This window comes from Ptychodera flava, chromosome 16 (assembly GCF_041260155.1).
Source record: "Ptychodera flava strain L36383 chromosome 16, AS_Pfla_20210202, whole genome shotgun sequence".
Taxonomy (NCBI): Eukaryota; Metazoa; Hemichordata; class Enteropneusta; family Ptychoderidae; genus Ptychodera; species Ptychodera flava.
The window spans coordinates 40,098,052-40,115,702 of NC_091943.1; positions in this window are offsets into that span (position 1 = coordinate 40,098,052).

The following is a 17,651-nucleotide window of genomic DNA, read 5'->3' on the forward strand; positions in this document are numbered from 1 at the left end:
ACCGTTAATCGCTCCCTACAGTCTGGAAAAGTACCTTTGTTACGTTATTCAAGTAAGCAATAGCCTAAAAAGATGTCGTATGAGATTTGTTATTTTTCATAAAATAACGGCAAATACTGTCAGTCCTCACTTCCAAGTTGCTACTGGAAATTTTGTAATCTAAACATAGAAAGTTTCACAATACAGAGACTGCTCTAGTTAAAGTTACTTAAAAGTTCAAGAAAAGTCGTTGTCATTGCGAACATTAAAATTTGCATATAAGCTCTGGGTGTGTGTGAATCATTCGTGAAACTTTGTGGCGTCACCGTTGTCAACTGCACATGCTATAACCGTTCTCCTGAGGCTATGGTCTGCAGGTATTGATGTCAATGACTAGAAAATTCACTTCCTGGATAGAATCATGCAAAATAAATCGTTCATTGTCTAGAATAAATAAAAATATCCTTTACAAAAAGAAACCTCTTCATTCATGCATGGGCTACCAGACCTTGTCGCTGGACTACCATCTTCAGAATGGTAGCCCAATGGGACTACCAGGGAGAAAAGTTAATTCCGAGCCCTGACATGGGATGCGCGACGAGCCTCTCTCTAAACAGTAATATATTCATTTCTAACAGTGTTGGAACTTGAATAGCTCATCGAAGACAGATCTAGAGATTCGAGTACAACCAAGGAAGTTGCTAGGTATGCTTAGGATACTTTGTGAAAAAAAAATGGTATAACTGTTACCGCTGTTGAGAAATCGCCAAGTAAACTTGTGACAATGGATTGTTGCAGAGCGTGATATCAAAACACATAAAAACTATTCATAAATTAACATGAACATGTGGTGTGTTATAAAGCAATTATAACCTGGTCTTTTTTCGGGCTATACCAAACGTTTATTACCCCTTGTGGCCGAGCGTTACCAGAAACACATCGCTATACCCCCCTCGTTCGGCCTCGGGGACAAGCGATGTCTTTGCGGTAACACACGGCCTCTCGGGGTAATAAACCGGCGCAATTGCCTTAGGTTAATAAAATGTTTTTGAGCATCATAGCCTTCCTCGTGGTCAGGTAATAGTGTTTTACAGAGAACAACTGAATTTAAGTCCGGACTGGGAGATTGATTTCCAAAAAAAAAAAGCATCATTGAGTCAGAAAGACGTTTATACACTGTGCTGCGACGTACGTTAAAAGGCGAATAATATAGAAAATAGACTAGTTTTATAAAAAAAAAAAACTGATTGAAAATATTTTAAACGTCATTGTTGTTGATCTAAAATTCCTGTCTACCATTCATAATTTTGCTGAAAAGAGTTTTTCTAGCTCAAAATTGAGACTGGCTGTTAGCACAATCCCGATGAAAATGCACATTACTGGTACAATCCGGCACCCTGTTTGTTAACAAACCAGTCCGGCAAATGAAACCCTATACGCAGTCTCAACAACGTAACAATTTATGTTTTACTATTTAAACATATGCACAATAAAAAGTAAACTGGTGTTTATATACTGTATTCTCGTACGTTTATATCATATACTGGTAGTTTGACTACAAGTTCATGGGTTAGTTTAGTCGCACGATTTCACTGTACGGGTGATGTCCAGAGGTGGAATATCAAAATATCACAAATCGTCACAGTAATCGCCAGCTTGTAAGGACTCATACTGAAACTTGAGGAGAAAATGATTTTTTTCTTTATCTATTACTTTTTGAAAATCCAAAATTGATATCTACTCTATTGCACGGCGTGCACACTTAGAATCGTGGTCGTATCTTGATTATATCATAAAATTTGAGATGACCGCTTTTCTTTTCCAAACACTCACGCTGATAACCCATAGTATTATACACATTCAAAGTCTAAGCGAACAAGTTATTTAGCTCAACTAGTACGTGCGATTTTTTCGTGCGTGCAAGCGGCTGTGGTGATGCCAACCTTAAGGTAGTATGCGCCTCGAAAGTGAAAGACTTAAACTTTTGCTCAAACGTTCATTAAGGAATCTTTCAAACCATTCTCTTTCAAAATCGGGGGTCACTGTGCAAATTTTGGTACTAGAGAAACAAATAACCCAAGATTTAGGGATATTTAAAATTCAAAATGGCCGCCATCCCTGTGTCAACTCTATGGCCGCCATCCCTGTGTCAACTCTATGGAGAAAAATAAAGATTTTCGAATTTCGAAAAACTAAGCCGGTGAAAAGTTTTCTTACACCAAGAGCTTTAAAATGAACCCCCACATGTGGTAAATCAGAAGGGATTGTAAAAGTTTGAGAGTCCGAATGTCTGTCCCCGAAGTGCGTTCTACCTTAAGCAACGCTGTGGCGATTTTCCTGCGCTTTTCACTTTAGAAGATTTTCCTGGAGTCTTTCTTAAATGTTTTACCGTGATAAAACAATCACACACGGTTACTCTATCCCATGTAACTGTGATTCACATCAGTCTTCGTCTTACCTCCTAAGTTTCACTTATTTTACCAAATACAGCAGTTTAGGCGCGAATGTGTCGTCATGTTTTCCCCGAAGCGCGCGTTTTCATGTCGCCGTTCACTCATTGGCCGCAACCATGACAATGATGATTCCATTTCTCCATGACGAAAGAATTCTATGGATCAGTTCACAATTTTTCGAGAAGACAATTCAGACACGTTATCGTTCATACATAACGCGTCAAAAAACTGAAATGCATGCCATTGAACCGATGAAACTATTGGTCCTTGTCGTGATATACTTTAGGAATACAGTATACCCTGTCCTAAATCACATGCCAGTAGTGGGGGTATTTGTGAACATTTTTGGTAGGATTTCTCTGCTGTATTTGATTTTTCTGTTGTTTGTGGCGCGCGTCGTTAGAGATGTCTGCAACTTTGGTTTCCGTGTCTTCTCAGGATGCGTCTTACTGACGTTCTTACCGGTTTACGTTCCGATGTGGATTATGACTCGACTGCTGTTTGCAACAATCACCATAGCGATGGGAGATTTTGCAAATGAACACGTGAATATTGGACCAATAGCATTGTTGAGCCTTATCGCCCACAACTTGCTCATGATTGGTCCAATGTTTGTCTCACCGGAGGAAATTGTTTTGGGTCTCGTGAATATTCCAGACAGCATTGTAAGAGCTATCGAAACCACACTAGAACACGTTAAGACAGAAGTAAATACGATTTCTGATGACATCAACAACTCTCCCTCCAACCTTCTCGCACGTGGAGAAGTGTCAAATGGTAAACCGACGACCGGTGATATTGTGAAAGAACAAAACGATGCCGAAAGAGAAACAAGATACGACGACCAATCCGAACTCTGCCGTGATGACGAATCGTCTACTAGTTCCACTGAAAGCTATGGTGTGAGACTTTTGAAAACGCTAGTATACATTCTCAAATTATTTGACACGATACTCAGACTTCCCTCCAATGTAGTGGGTTATTATCATCGCCTCCAAGAGACCTACGTCAGTTGTCAGAGGATGTACAACTGTCGACGTACAGTCATTGACAAAATCAGTGGTTTTAAGGACAGGCTGGCCAAAGTGGATTCTAAAGTCGCCGATCAAACAGACAAAGTCAAGGAGATGCAATCTTTTGTTGGCAGTAGCCAACCTGAAATCTTCAAGCAAGACGAAGAACTTGCTTGCCATATGCAAATACTGGACAAAAGCGTAGCCCGCGCTTCTGCCCGATGTGACCGTTTGAAAGGTGACATGACAAAGATACGAACTGAGTATCGCGAAGTGGAACTGACAACCAAGGGACAACTTCTATCAAAGGTTGAGAAACTTGTGGAAATGTACCGGTACGCAAAGGCCTGAAATCACCATGGCATTGACGCGCAGTCACCTCGGATGGATGAAGAAACCCAAAACCTTGAGGAAATCGGTAGAGTTCCAGCGACAGCCACTAACACCACTGGTAACCATGACAATAGGTCAAAATCTGAAAGTGAGGCTGGGGTTCCGCTGCATGTACAGCTACAGAGGAACGCTGTCAAGCGTTACAATGCAAATTCCAGTTTTTCATTCCCCGGAGTTGGTTTTGTAATGCGTTGGTTGTACAATATTGATTGAAGTCAAAACATTGCAGGAATTTGTAAACATGTAAAACGTATTCTTCAAGGCCAGGGACTTGGCCACAGGCGCTCCTTAACTGGGTAGTCTGCTAAGTAGATCGATTTTCGGATCGATCTATTGATCCCGTAGTCGATATGCCTGCCACTGCAACCTAAATACTCACAAGGTGTGCAACAGAATCACTCAAAAAACCACACACCCGATTTGTCAACTGGCCGTGAGTATTTAGGTTGCAGTGGCGGGCATATCGACTACGGGATCAATAGATCGATCCGGAAATCGATCTACTTAGCAGACTACCCAGCTAAGGAGCGCCTGTGGACTTGGCACAGCAGAGAATTCACTGTTATCGATTCGGAATCTATTGACAATTCTCATAATTAAATACATGTATTTTTCAAACTGACTTGTCTAATTTGGAGTAATATTGAGTAGTTTCATGGGGATTTACATTGGGATGTGACTCCAAACATTCCCGTTTCTCAATTCTTTCTCCCATGGATTTTAATCTTTTACTGAACTGTAAACTTCTTGTAAAAACACAACATGAAATTTACTTTTCTTTAACCAGTTAAAAACAATAGATGGTTTTGTTTGTTTTCTCTAAGGCCTCTTACGTTTATTGCAGAAATAAAAGTATTCATTTAAGAAGCGAACAAAATTTTAAAAAAATGAAAAAAAAAATATAAGGTATAAAGAAACACACCAAAATATCACAACAAAATGCAGCTTTCCACATTGATACACTTTTTTTACTGAAAGAAGAACCAGTCGTTGTTGTGGACACATTTTCCCCTTCCTTTTGTAAGCAGGTTGAGACGGTGACGGAGATTCTAGTGTGCTTGAAGATTTCACTCTCTTTCTGAAAAACCTACTCACAGTAAAATATTTCTTAAGACCTGTCTTTTTTTCTTAACCTTTCCTGCATGTCTCCGGAGATCTACACTGTTTTATCGCGAGTCATCACTTGCGTTTGTGGAGGAACTGTTTACGCATCACCGTGTAAGTCCGCTGTTACTTGAACCATTTCGCTTCTCTGCTCTTGTAACTGCGGTGAACTTGTCTTTCCTTTCTTATGTAAAGCCTTGTCTATAAGCTTCTTGGCTTCTTTTGCATTACTTGAAAATGATTCATCAAAACGGTCGACAAGCTCTACTTAGCTATGTGTCCAAATTTCCTACAGTGATAGCATTACTTTCCCTTTAAAGGGCACTTCGAAACTCATTGGCCAGCTTCCTGCAACCCAAACAGAACGGAGGTGGTTTAAGAGGACATACTGGTGGCTTATGACCAAATTCTCGACAAATAGAGCATTCTCTGTCCTGCCTGGTATAAAATATTTGAAAGTTATACGTATGCGTTGGGTGAATGCCGTTAGCATCGGAAAATGTCAGTTCTGTAAAATTCAGAATGGCCTTTTTATCTGCACTACATAGCAATACCGGTTTCCTTTGAAGTAAAGTGTATTATCATCCGGTTCAATCACAGTACATTACTTCACTGGCTGGCTTTGTTCACAGAAATCATCAAGAAGATCAGCAGCTTGTACTACTACAGGAGCGGGAGGTCGTTGATAGAAATGCGCACAGCCTTTTCGCTTGCGTGCATGGATATACACCTACCCTTGACGTCGAAAACGTCGAAGGGCTTCATCGGACCGGGTTACTATGGAAACCGGTCAGTACATCGTTCACGTGGCCCGCTAACTCCTCGGATGTTCCTATTCCAATAAATGCACTGATTTGTACTCACATAGACGCATGTAAACCATGTAGAAAACTTAGTAACCGTGTCAGTGCAGTGGTTGTAATCAGTATCTAGCTGTGTTTCAATCGTCCGACACTCATAGTAATATACATGCATCTAGTCATGAAACGAACACTTATAGCACAGTCCCTCTACCTTGTGTGCTTTTAGAGTAGATTTGCTGAAAATCGGTGGGTTTATTCATATTACTATAAATTGTATGTATGCAATTTTTGTAAACTTGCCCGAAGTTTTCGGGCATATAGATATCAAAACATAGTAAATTGAAGGAATAAACTTCTGTTGCGTTGATGGGTGAGGTAATGGCAAAATTGAAGCAATGAAACCCACATTGCCAGAAACTACAGTATACGACCGAGAAAAGCCTTCTTGTGGGTCCAGTCGTCTTTTTCTGTAGTCTCACCCTCCAGATTTCGTCGATTCGCATGTGCAAAATAACCATGCAAAATGCGCAGATAGTCGCATAGCGATTCACACTTCACTCCTCGCCAAGTCTTCCTTACTGACAACAGCGCACCCAATACACAGTAGGGGGGACAAGACATACCCTAGGCCCTCTACTGTCTATGCTTTATCATGGCCATTACATCATGTCAGCGAAGTGACGAGGTCTTGAAAGAGAGTCTATATATATTTTCTTTTTTATTGTACTGTACTTCACACTTCATTCATGTCAGAACAACAGACTGTGTATTACAGCTGTGACTATTTGCATAGACAGTCTATCATGAATACTCTTCGTCAGTGGGGTTCGCCCCACACAACTCCGTCCCAAAACCATTTCGTACCAAAACCACCTAATCCCAAGTACTACCTCGTCCAACGCCATTTCGCCCCAAGTATGTATACCACCTCGTAGTAAAACCACTTTGCCCAAAGCAACTCGTCCAGGGTGTATCATAACGTTGTTTTTACCTGCAACTTGGAAGCATTAATGTGTCAGGACATTTTGGCTACCACGAACAATTTAATGTTGCATGAAACCATAGACGGTAGGTATATTAGAAAAATAAAAACGCAAACTACGAAATGCTACAACTCAAGTGACAAGCGTGGAATTGCACGATGTCATCATTGTTTTCTGGAAATGTTTACACTTCAAGATTGCCGTTCTGGGATGATAAAAAGGTGATGAAAACTTCGATGGTAGCGGTTGGTTATTTTCAGCTTTACAGGTTGGCGATAAGTTTGGGGCGAAGTGTAGCCCTGTTACGATCCTGTGTGTTCCCGGCGTGGGATCCAGACACTTCGCACCAAAACCAGTTCGCCCCACACAACTTCGTACCAAAACCACCTCGTCCCAAGTACTACCTCGTCCAACACCACTTCGCCCCAAGTACCTCGTACTAAAATCACTTCGCCCAAAGTATAGTACCATCAACTCGTTCTAAAATAACGATGCCACGATGTATTATAATCTTGTTTTTACCTGCAACTTGGAAGCATTAATGTTTCAGGACATTTTGGCTACCACGAACCATTTATTCTTGCATGAAACCATAAACGGTGAAATTAGAAAAAAGAAACATGTAAACTACTCAATGCTACAACTCAGGTGCCGCGCGCGGAATTGCACGATGTCATTTTCTCGAAATGTGTACAATTTCAAGATTTCAGTCCCAGGATGATAGAAAGGTGATGAAAACTTCGATGAAAGTGGTTGGTTATTTTCAGCTTCACCGGTTGGCGATAAGTTTGGGGCAAAGTGACATTGTTTTGGGGGCGAAATGGTTTGGGGCGACATGACTTTTGAAGCGAAGTGGTTTTGGTACGAGGTTGGTTTGGTGCGAAGTGGTTTTGGTGCGAAATGGTATGGGACGAGATGGTATGGTGCGAAGTGGTTTTGGTGCGAAGTGTCTGGGAACCCCCGGCGTTATATGGCCTCCGCTATACTCCGGGAACACAAGCATCGTACGCAGGGCTGGGCACAGGGTACTGCATGCAATATGCGTCTAGAAGTTATAAATATGATCAATAAATGACATGTATTAAACATAATTTTTTTTCATTATTGCTTTCACTCTCAGTCATCAAAAACCAAATTGTGTTGTCTATCCATGGCAGTTTATATAAAATTAGATTCCTGGCAGTTGACTTGAGGTAAGGCTGTGCATGATTCACAATATCAATTATCATGACGGACTTACAGTATCAACTCTGATGAGAGATGTTTGTGAAAACTACACATTTTTAGGTTTTTCTTCTCATTGTGTTATAGGTGAAATGAGTGAACATGCAGAATATAGCATTACAAACATAGAAAGAGTTCACACATCAGTGCCAGATAGGGCAAAGAAACCTTGATTCCACTACTTATCACCTAGTGAAACCCCAAATTGCAATGATGAGGGAACACTCTTCGGAATAGATGAATTTCATCCAAGAGTTCCGTTAAAAAGACTCTTTTGAAAAGGTTTTGAGTGGCTTTAATACTCAATTACATATTACACATAATTTAATCACTATTTGTAACTGTTTGAAATGGTACATGTATGGAAAGCCGTCACTGTCTTAGGCAGCTGTTTCCAACTCAACAATGTGCATTGGCATTATGATTATACCATTAACATTATGATGATGTTCATTTACTCTATTGTGATGCCGATTTACACAATAGTGATGTCCATTTACATCGTGATGATGTCCATTTACATTATGATGATGTCCATTTACATTATGCTGATACTCTTTTACATTATGATGATGTCCATTTACATTATGATGATGTCCATTCACATTATTGTGATGGGCATTTACATTATGATGACACCCTTGTACATTATAATGATGTCCATTTACATTATGATGATGTCCATTTACATTATAATGATGTCCATTTACATTATGATGATGTCCATTTACATTATGCTGATACTCTTTTACATTATGATGATGTCCATTTACATTATGATGATGTCCATTTACATTATGATGATGCCCATTTACATTATTGTGATGGGCATTTACATTATGATGACACCCTTGTACATTATAATGATGTCCATTTACATAATGATGATGCCCATTTATATCATGATGATGTCCATTTACATTATGATGATGTCCATTTACATAATGATGATGTCCATTTATATAATGATGATGTCCATTTATATCATGATGATGTCCATTTACATGATGATGATGTCCATTTATATAATGATGATGTCCATTTACATTATGATGATGTCCATTTACATAATGATGATGTCCATTTACATAATGATGATGTCCATTTATATCATGGTGATGTCCATTTATATCATGATGATGTCCATTTATATCATGATGATGTCCATTTACATTATGATGATGCCCATTTGCATTATGATGATGCCCATTTGCAATATAATGATGTCCATTCAAATTATGATGATGTCTATTTACATCGTGATGATGGGCATTTTCATCTTGATGATACCAAATGACATTATGATTATGGGCATTTACATGGTGTTGATGTCCATTTACATTATGATGACGGCCATTAACATGTTTGTGATGTCCATTTATATCATGATGATCCATATTTGTGTCATGATGATACCTATTTACATTATGATAGTGCTCATAACTTTATGATGATGTCCGTACAATTTGTGGTGATGCTCTATCACATCGTTATGGGGGCCATCTACTTCGTTATGTGGGCCATTTACTTCGTTATGATGGTCAAATTTCCCAGAACCCCATGCGAAATCTTAGACATGCGCATTCGTTTAAACTAGCTGAAACTTTTGTCGGAGATCGAGAGTAATACTCAACACAGTATCCAGTAAGAATGGATAGTATCTTGAGAGAGTTATCTCTGCAAACACTTACGCCAAGATTCCAACAACAGAGGCAGGTCCTGTTTCACTGTGACAGAGAAAAACCGCAATCGGAGAAGGAGATATGGCGGTCCGACGACTATGGAGTGATGGACTCATTTAGCGACAATGACATTGACTCCACTCTACGCGTAATGAGATACATACTCTAAAGACGACAAGCCGAAAGGAAAGAGAGAGAGAGAGAGAGAGAGAGAGAGAGAGAGAGAGAGAGAGAGAGAGAGAATCAATCAATTGCAAGCTATTAGGGTAGGGAGGGAGGGTGGGGAACGCTCTGGGGTTGAAGCCAGTTCTGATTAACTATTAGCTAGCCTCGTCCGTAGACCGTCCTACTCACAGCCTCGAACCCGGCCCATTTAAACTACAATAAAACAAGTATTATTGTTCCTATACTGATAACATACAGGCAGACACAAGTGTTGGGGGTCAAGGTCAACAACTTTATTCCCATGTTGACTGGCTATGAGCCGATTTCCGCCAAAAGCCCCCAACATTAGTAGTAGGCGCTAGCCCTCCGGCGCCCTGGAAATAGCGTCATTGCCGCTATTGATTGCTTTCTTAGGTAACTTTACAAGCACGGACACTCCGTTTTATGAAAAGATCGTTTGTGATCTAAGTCGAGGGCTAGCAAACACGAGAATACCCTCCGGGGTATCCATCGACTACCTCATATGTAACGTAGTAAAAAAAACAGGAAATACATGGATCATTTCAACCACAGTTACGAGTGTAGTGATACATAGCGGCCGCCGCGTAATGCATAGAATTATTCTATGCATTACGCGGCGGCCGCTATGTATCACTACACTCGTAACTGTGATTTCAACCATTATCTTTGTGTAAAAATATATTCATATTTTAACCATGGCTCTTACACGGAAATCATTGGGACAAAATAAACTTCATCAAAGTTTAGTGGCTGAAACCAATTAACCTATCAGATAACGGTCCACTTTGACGTTGACGTAATGTAAATATACTCAAACCAGTAATCACATCCTCCCTTGCTACAAATAGAACAAGCTCAAACAGTTTGAGACGAGCACAGATAGCGATGTCTCCGTATGTACGGCCTACTCGCTTAAACTGAGCACATAAGGGAGGACTCTATCAACACAGGAGAGTGAACTGAAAATCACTGCAGCTGAGCTTACTTCTGGGATCAACCCTCGAGTCGTTTTCTAACGACACTCCTCATGGTCTATAAAACGAGCATCTAAAACAAATCTTTCTTACAAAATCATAGCTCGTTATGTAACTTTGACCAACATGTGAAGGAGTAAGCATTCCGTCGATATCCGGAACGACAACCGAAAAGTCCGGTGAGTTAATTCAAACACACTTTGCCCATATCACTCAAACAGTTAAAAGGTTTCACGATAGCACGGGGAATCTGATTTTTTTTGTCTCCATTTTATGCCACAACTTATCGTATAAAACCAAGATGCAATCTGTAATCGAATTGGTACTGCAATCAACCAAGCTAAAAAGATTGCTGATCAATACAAAAAACAGCATCTGGCAAAGAAAATCAAAAACTGAGAAAGCTGCCATATTAAAGTAATCAAAGTTGGTGGCATGAATTAAATAAACCAATACTCTCCTCAGACCAAACCGATTTCAAAGGCCGTTTACAGCAAATATTGTTAACGAAACCATGAAACCTGGGAATGGCTAAACACAGAGAAATAAGATTTATTTCTCGAAACAGCCTTTCACAACATGCTTTTCAAACACCGGAAAACATGCACCAATATCGACCCGAAATCTATTACAAAGTCCATGAAAAATCACAGGGGACTCGTGCTTGTTGTTTATTTGTGTCTGTTTGTTTGTGTGTATGTGTATGTGTTTGTGTTTGTTTATTTGTTATTTTTAATAAAATAACAGCGAAAAGCTGTTTTGTTAATATTTGTCAATAAAGAGCAGTTTACTTATTTGTTTGTTTATTTATTTGTTTGTTTGTTTGTTTGTTTGTTGATACGTATTTCCGATGGTTAGGGTTAGGGTTAGGCTTAAGTTAGGGTTAGGGTTAGGGTTAGGGTTAGGGTTAGGGTTAGGGTTAGGCTTAAGTTAGGGTTAGGGTTAGGGTTAGGCTTATTCACTCCCTCTATATATTGAGGGAGTGAATAAGCCTAACCCTAACCCTAACTTAAGCCTAACCCTAACCCTAACCCTAACTTAAGCCTAACCCTAACCCTAACCCTAACCCTAACTTAAGCCTAACCCTAACCCTAACCATCGGAAATACGTATCAACAAACAAACAAACAAATAAATAAACAAACAAATAAGTAAACTACTCTTTATTGACCAATATTAACAAAACAGCTTTTCGCTGTTGTTTTATTAAAAATAACAAATAAACAAACACAAACACATACACATACACACAAACAAACAGACACAAATAAACAACAAGCACGAGTCCCCTGTGGAAAAATTGACACAAAACCAAAAGTTCGGATGATCGATTTAATTGCCTAAAATAAACTAATCGTTGTCAAATTAGTACATTTACTGTTAACATAACGAGCACTAGCAACGCTCAAAATATGCCCTAAAACAAAAATCCTTATGAGCGTCCAGGAACTCAGGTCGATGCTGGGCCATGTTAATTATAATATGACACCACACACCCGATCGCTCACTATAGAGTCAGTCAATAGTGGCTAACTCTCTCAATAACGAATCTGGCTTCTCCTGGAGGACGAAGATGACTTCATCACACAACCAAGCGGAGGGGATACAAAACAAGAGAGCGACTGATAAAGGAACCCCATTTTTGGTTCTGAAACACCGTTAAGACGAATCACTCAATCAACAAACCGGTTTACCGGGGACCAAGATCACAAAGCACTATCGATTCACCGATTTCTCGCCATGTATTCAACACAAAATAAATGCAATGATCCTTTTATTCACCATATCGTAATATTAAACAAACTCGGTAGAGCCGATGTGTGAGTTGCCCTCATTTTCCTTTATATTGAAATTTAGAATAAACATAATGTCAATAATTATAATGGTATGCAAATAGCCACTACCATAAAGTTAATGAGCATCATCATAATATAAATGGGCGTCGACATAATTTAAATGGGCATCATTATAATGTAAACGGGTATCATCATAATGTAAATGCCCATCACCATGATGTAAATGGGTATCATCATGATGTAAATGCCCATCATCATTATGTTAATGGGTAAAATCATGATGTAAAAGGGTATCACCATAAAGTTAATGAGCATCATCATAATGTAAATGAGCATCATCATATGTAAATGGTTATCATGATCATGTAAATGAACATCATCATAATGTAAATGGACATCATCATAATGTAAATGGACATCATCAAAATGTAAATGACCATCATTATAATGTAAATGGACATCATCATAATGTAAATGAACATCATCATAATGTAAATGGACATCATCATAATATAAATGGACATAATCAAAATGTAAATTACCATCATTATAATGTAAATGGGTATCATCATAATGTAAATGAACATCATCATAATGTAAATGGACATATTCATGATGTAAATGGACATCACCATAACGTAAATGCCCATCATCATAATGTAAATGAACATCATCATAATGTAAATTGGCATCATCATAATGTAAATGGACATCATCATGATATAAATGGACATCACAATGGTGTAAATAGACATCATCATAATGTAAATGGACATCATCAAAATGTAAATGCCCATCATCATAATGTAAATGGACATCATCATAATGAAAATGGACATCATCACGATGTGAATGGGTATCATCATAATGTAAGGGGGTATCATCATAATGTAAATGGACATCACCATAATGTAAATGGACATCATCATAATGAAAACGGACATCATCATAATGTAAATGGGTATCATCATAATGTAAATGGACATCATCATAATGTAAATTGACATCATCAAGATGTAAATGGACATCACTATTTTGTAAATCGGCATCACAATAGAGTAAATGAACATCATCATAATGTTAATGGTATAATAACGATGCCAATGCACATTATTGAGTTGGAAACACCTCCCTAAGACAGTGACGGCTTTCCATACTATATATACATGTATTAATCTAGTTTATCTTGTGCATTGTTATATTTAAGTAGTATCAACTGTACTATTTTTCAGGGGAAATATCTTCTGGGAATACAGATGCCATTGATGCATTTTCTGTGAAGTATATTACTCCAATCTCTCTAGTCAAGAGTTATACTCAGCATCTTGAGTACATGAACTAAAAAGAGAGAAACGGGCACAGGAAAGACAACAACAAAGTGCACAAGACAGTAGGAAGGTATATGAAGACTTTGACTGGCATGAGATGTATGAGAATGACACAATCGCTAAACAGAAAGTCTCTGTCCTAGACAAGTATGTTCAGCACCACAGGCTGAATTCATAAGGTTTGCTAAGGCAGATAAAGTTAGACTGATTAAAGCCAATATTGCAAAGTCTTACATTGAGGACAATGATACAAGTCAGCATGAGGAGGCGGACTACTGATCAAGACAGTGATGACAATGACAATGAGGATGTAATTGCTGATTTTCAGAGTCTTCAACATCAGATTCATTTTCATCTGATGGGTCCAGAGAAAGCACTGATTCTGAGGATGATTTACAACCATTAGCAGTGACCAGATCTGGCCGTACAGTGACAACATACCGAAGCAGACTGTTCTTTGGGGATATGGATTAGAAGAATGTTTTACCATAGATTTAAATTTATAACCCAGTTTTTACCCAGTTTTAGTTTCGTTAGGACTTTCAAAAAGTTCTACGGTCGATATGACGAAATTGTGGCCAAATATGACACCTCAGTCACTCAAAAGATTAACGACAGCATTCCCGGCTTTGACAGGGATAGAGAATTTATTTAGTCCACGTATGTTCGATGGATATGATAGAGCGAGAGGGGAAAACAGACAGAAAGACAGATAGACAAACAGAGACAAAGAGTCTCACAGACACCTCAGAAAGAGGTGAATAGTGTATCCATTTCCGAGGTGTTCTCTAATTTTGCAGTTCAAGTATAACGGATTTTCCTTGTCACACTTGAATAAAGTACACCAAATAGATAATATTTATTTCTCTGATATGTAGATTATCACGTTTTATCATCTCTTTAATATGCAAAAATTTGAATTCATATTCATAAATTAAATGAAACACACTCGTCTGTGCTTTGCACAACATAATGGGGTTGCCCTAAAAAGATCAGCATACAGGACAATTTTCCATAACTTTCACTTCACCAGCAGAATCACTATAAAGTTTATGGATTTTACAATTGCCCTATAGAAAGGATTTTCTCGAGCTCAACAAATGCGAAGTTCTCCCAATACAACTTCAAGAGATGTAGGCGATGACAATAAAAATCCCTTCAACATGCAACATGTACATTAAAGCACAGGCAATTCAATAGTTGGCAGCGCTTTTAGACATTAGTAGATAGGGCGCTGTGAGTATGCGCCTCAAAGTTTTACTATAATTTCCTACTTTACTGGTTTTTGTGACTCATTATTAAGTTCTTTGAGTAATTGAAGCTGCCAACGTGAAAATCTAACATTTTATTTTATTTTTCCCTCTAAAGTTATTCAGGAATGGGGCGAGAATTTTGAAATACAAATGCCGGTATGGTATACGAATTTACCCGGCTACGCGAGTGTAGCGCCAGCAGCGGTAGAAAGGGGGCAGGAAACTAAATAATTGCATGCTGGGTACTCGGACGCTCAGAGAATGAGAACAAGCGTGGAGAACAAGTTCATGTTGTCGTAGCTATTGACACCTTTGACTCTCGTCATTCACACCTTGTCACATGTTGTGTTGCTAACAACAAGCCACGGATTAGCCACTGCGCTTCAACACTGGAAAATATAGACATGCGATGATTCTCGGAGGTTGATGGACATCTCAGGCAATACTTCTTGAGGCAACAGGCACCCATTTTAGGTGAGTGTACGTTTTATGCAGTCTAGCTGCAGTACAGTAGCTCGAGATTTTGCCTAGCCTGGGTATTTGGGTCGGACGGCCCAAAACCAGCCAAAACCTCGAGCTACTGTACTGCAGGAGTCAAGCTTGACAGTCAAGCTTGACTGTGAACTGACGCTACGTGTTGTGTTCCCCACCACAGTTACTCTGGACACGGTCCGGGACCGGACCGTGTCTAGATCTAACCCTCGTGTAACCAAATCCCCGTCAAATACGCTTGCATGGTGAATCACGGCACCTCTTTTAGTGGAAGGACCGTGGTCGAATCTGACAGATCACGTGAGTCTCTTGAATCACCGCCGGACTGTGCTTTGAATATGAACACGGTGCAGGCACGATCTTTCCGACGCCATGCAACGCCGTGAAGCGAGAGATAAACTTTCAAGGGTCCCTTTACCATCATTCAATTTCCTAGTTGCGCCGGAGGAAGTATGGCCGAGTATAGCGAAAGAGGGGGATCACTGATCAAACAACAAGCACACGCACACAGTTACAGCATGGATGTCTTTTTTTACATCCATGGTTACAGGTATCTTGGATCAGTAGGGGGGGCTTATTCAAGAGCATACATGTATGAATATGACCTTCACATGTGGAAATATGACCACGTAATACTGCAGAAAGAACCCGTGGCTATCCACTCAAGTTACTTTTAAGGATGTACGATCGGAAAAATATTAGCGTACTGCGCCGATTTCCGCGCAGAAATGTATCCATAGTAACCACGCGCGCATAGTGACGTTCCGAACGTTTTTGCGTTGTACAAAATGTCGTCTGCAGTTGAAGGAAAATCGCGACGAGAAAATGTTCAGCTTGCCCTCAAAACACGCTGGAAGGTACGAGAATTCAGCAAAGAGATAAAAAAAATGCAACATGACCGTAGCGTGTACAGCGTAAGTCAGAAGTGTGACGTCTGATTCGCTATACAAGATAAGGTAGTGGTTATAATCCCAATGATAGCATGTCGCTAGTAGACCTACCGGAGAATGGAAGAATGGCCGTCGCATTGTCGATTTGAGTGTACTAGACGAAAATCTTGACACTTGTGTCAGTTGTGGGCTTGCCTTTACGATTGTCATCGTGTATAGGGAAACGCCAAGTTCACGCGTACGGCCTCGGCTCCTGGCTCCACGTAGTGTGTGAAAACTTAGCCTGCAGCGAAGTCAGCCTAATCCCCACCGATAAGCGTCACGTCAATAAATATTACGTGATTTTTTGTGTGCTGTATTGATATATAGACTCTAAAATTGAAGAACCTAAAAGTCTTTGCTTTGTTCTATCATTTCCCTCTCATTAAAGTTTACAGGTAGGCTTGAATCATGACCATGCCTGGACAAGGCCACTGCAGGTAGCCATTGCAGGTCAGCAGCATTTGAAGAGCGCCCTCGCGCGACGAATCCGGGAGAGCATTGTTTATCGCCAGAACCTATAAATCCTAGTTAGATTTTGCAAAATTATGAAAATCGAGCTCGGTGACCTACTAAAAAAAATGTGGTTTTGAAAAATTCACAAAAAGAGCTATTATTTGGCAATGTTTGAGAAATTGACATTAGTAGAAACTATCAATAATTAATAAATTACCCTCTCCCATGTCTAAAATTTGGGGCATATTTGTTGCAATTTTGGTTAAAAAATAAATATCATGACTAATTAACTCAATTTTAATGTAAGTAAAATCTTCAAAGTAGCTTAAGTTTATAATTTCTTTATTCTTTTAAAGTGTAAACATGAAAATGCAATTATGATATAAATATGAAAATGATGACCTGTTTTATTGATTTTAGTGATTTTGTGAAAAACTGCGAATTTTTACTGTCATTTTGTAAAAAAACAAGCGCGGTGACCCCATCTTTTTTTCCAAGTTTTGGACTACTCTCATATGTAGGTATTCAAAAAACCTCATTTGAAAAAAATGACATTACTTTTACTTTTTCCGATCGTACATCCTTAAGCAGCATTTCAATCTTG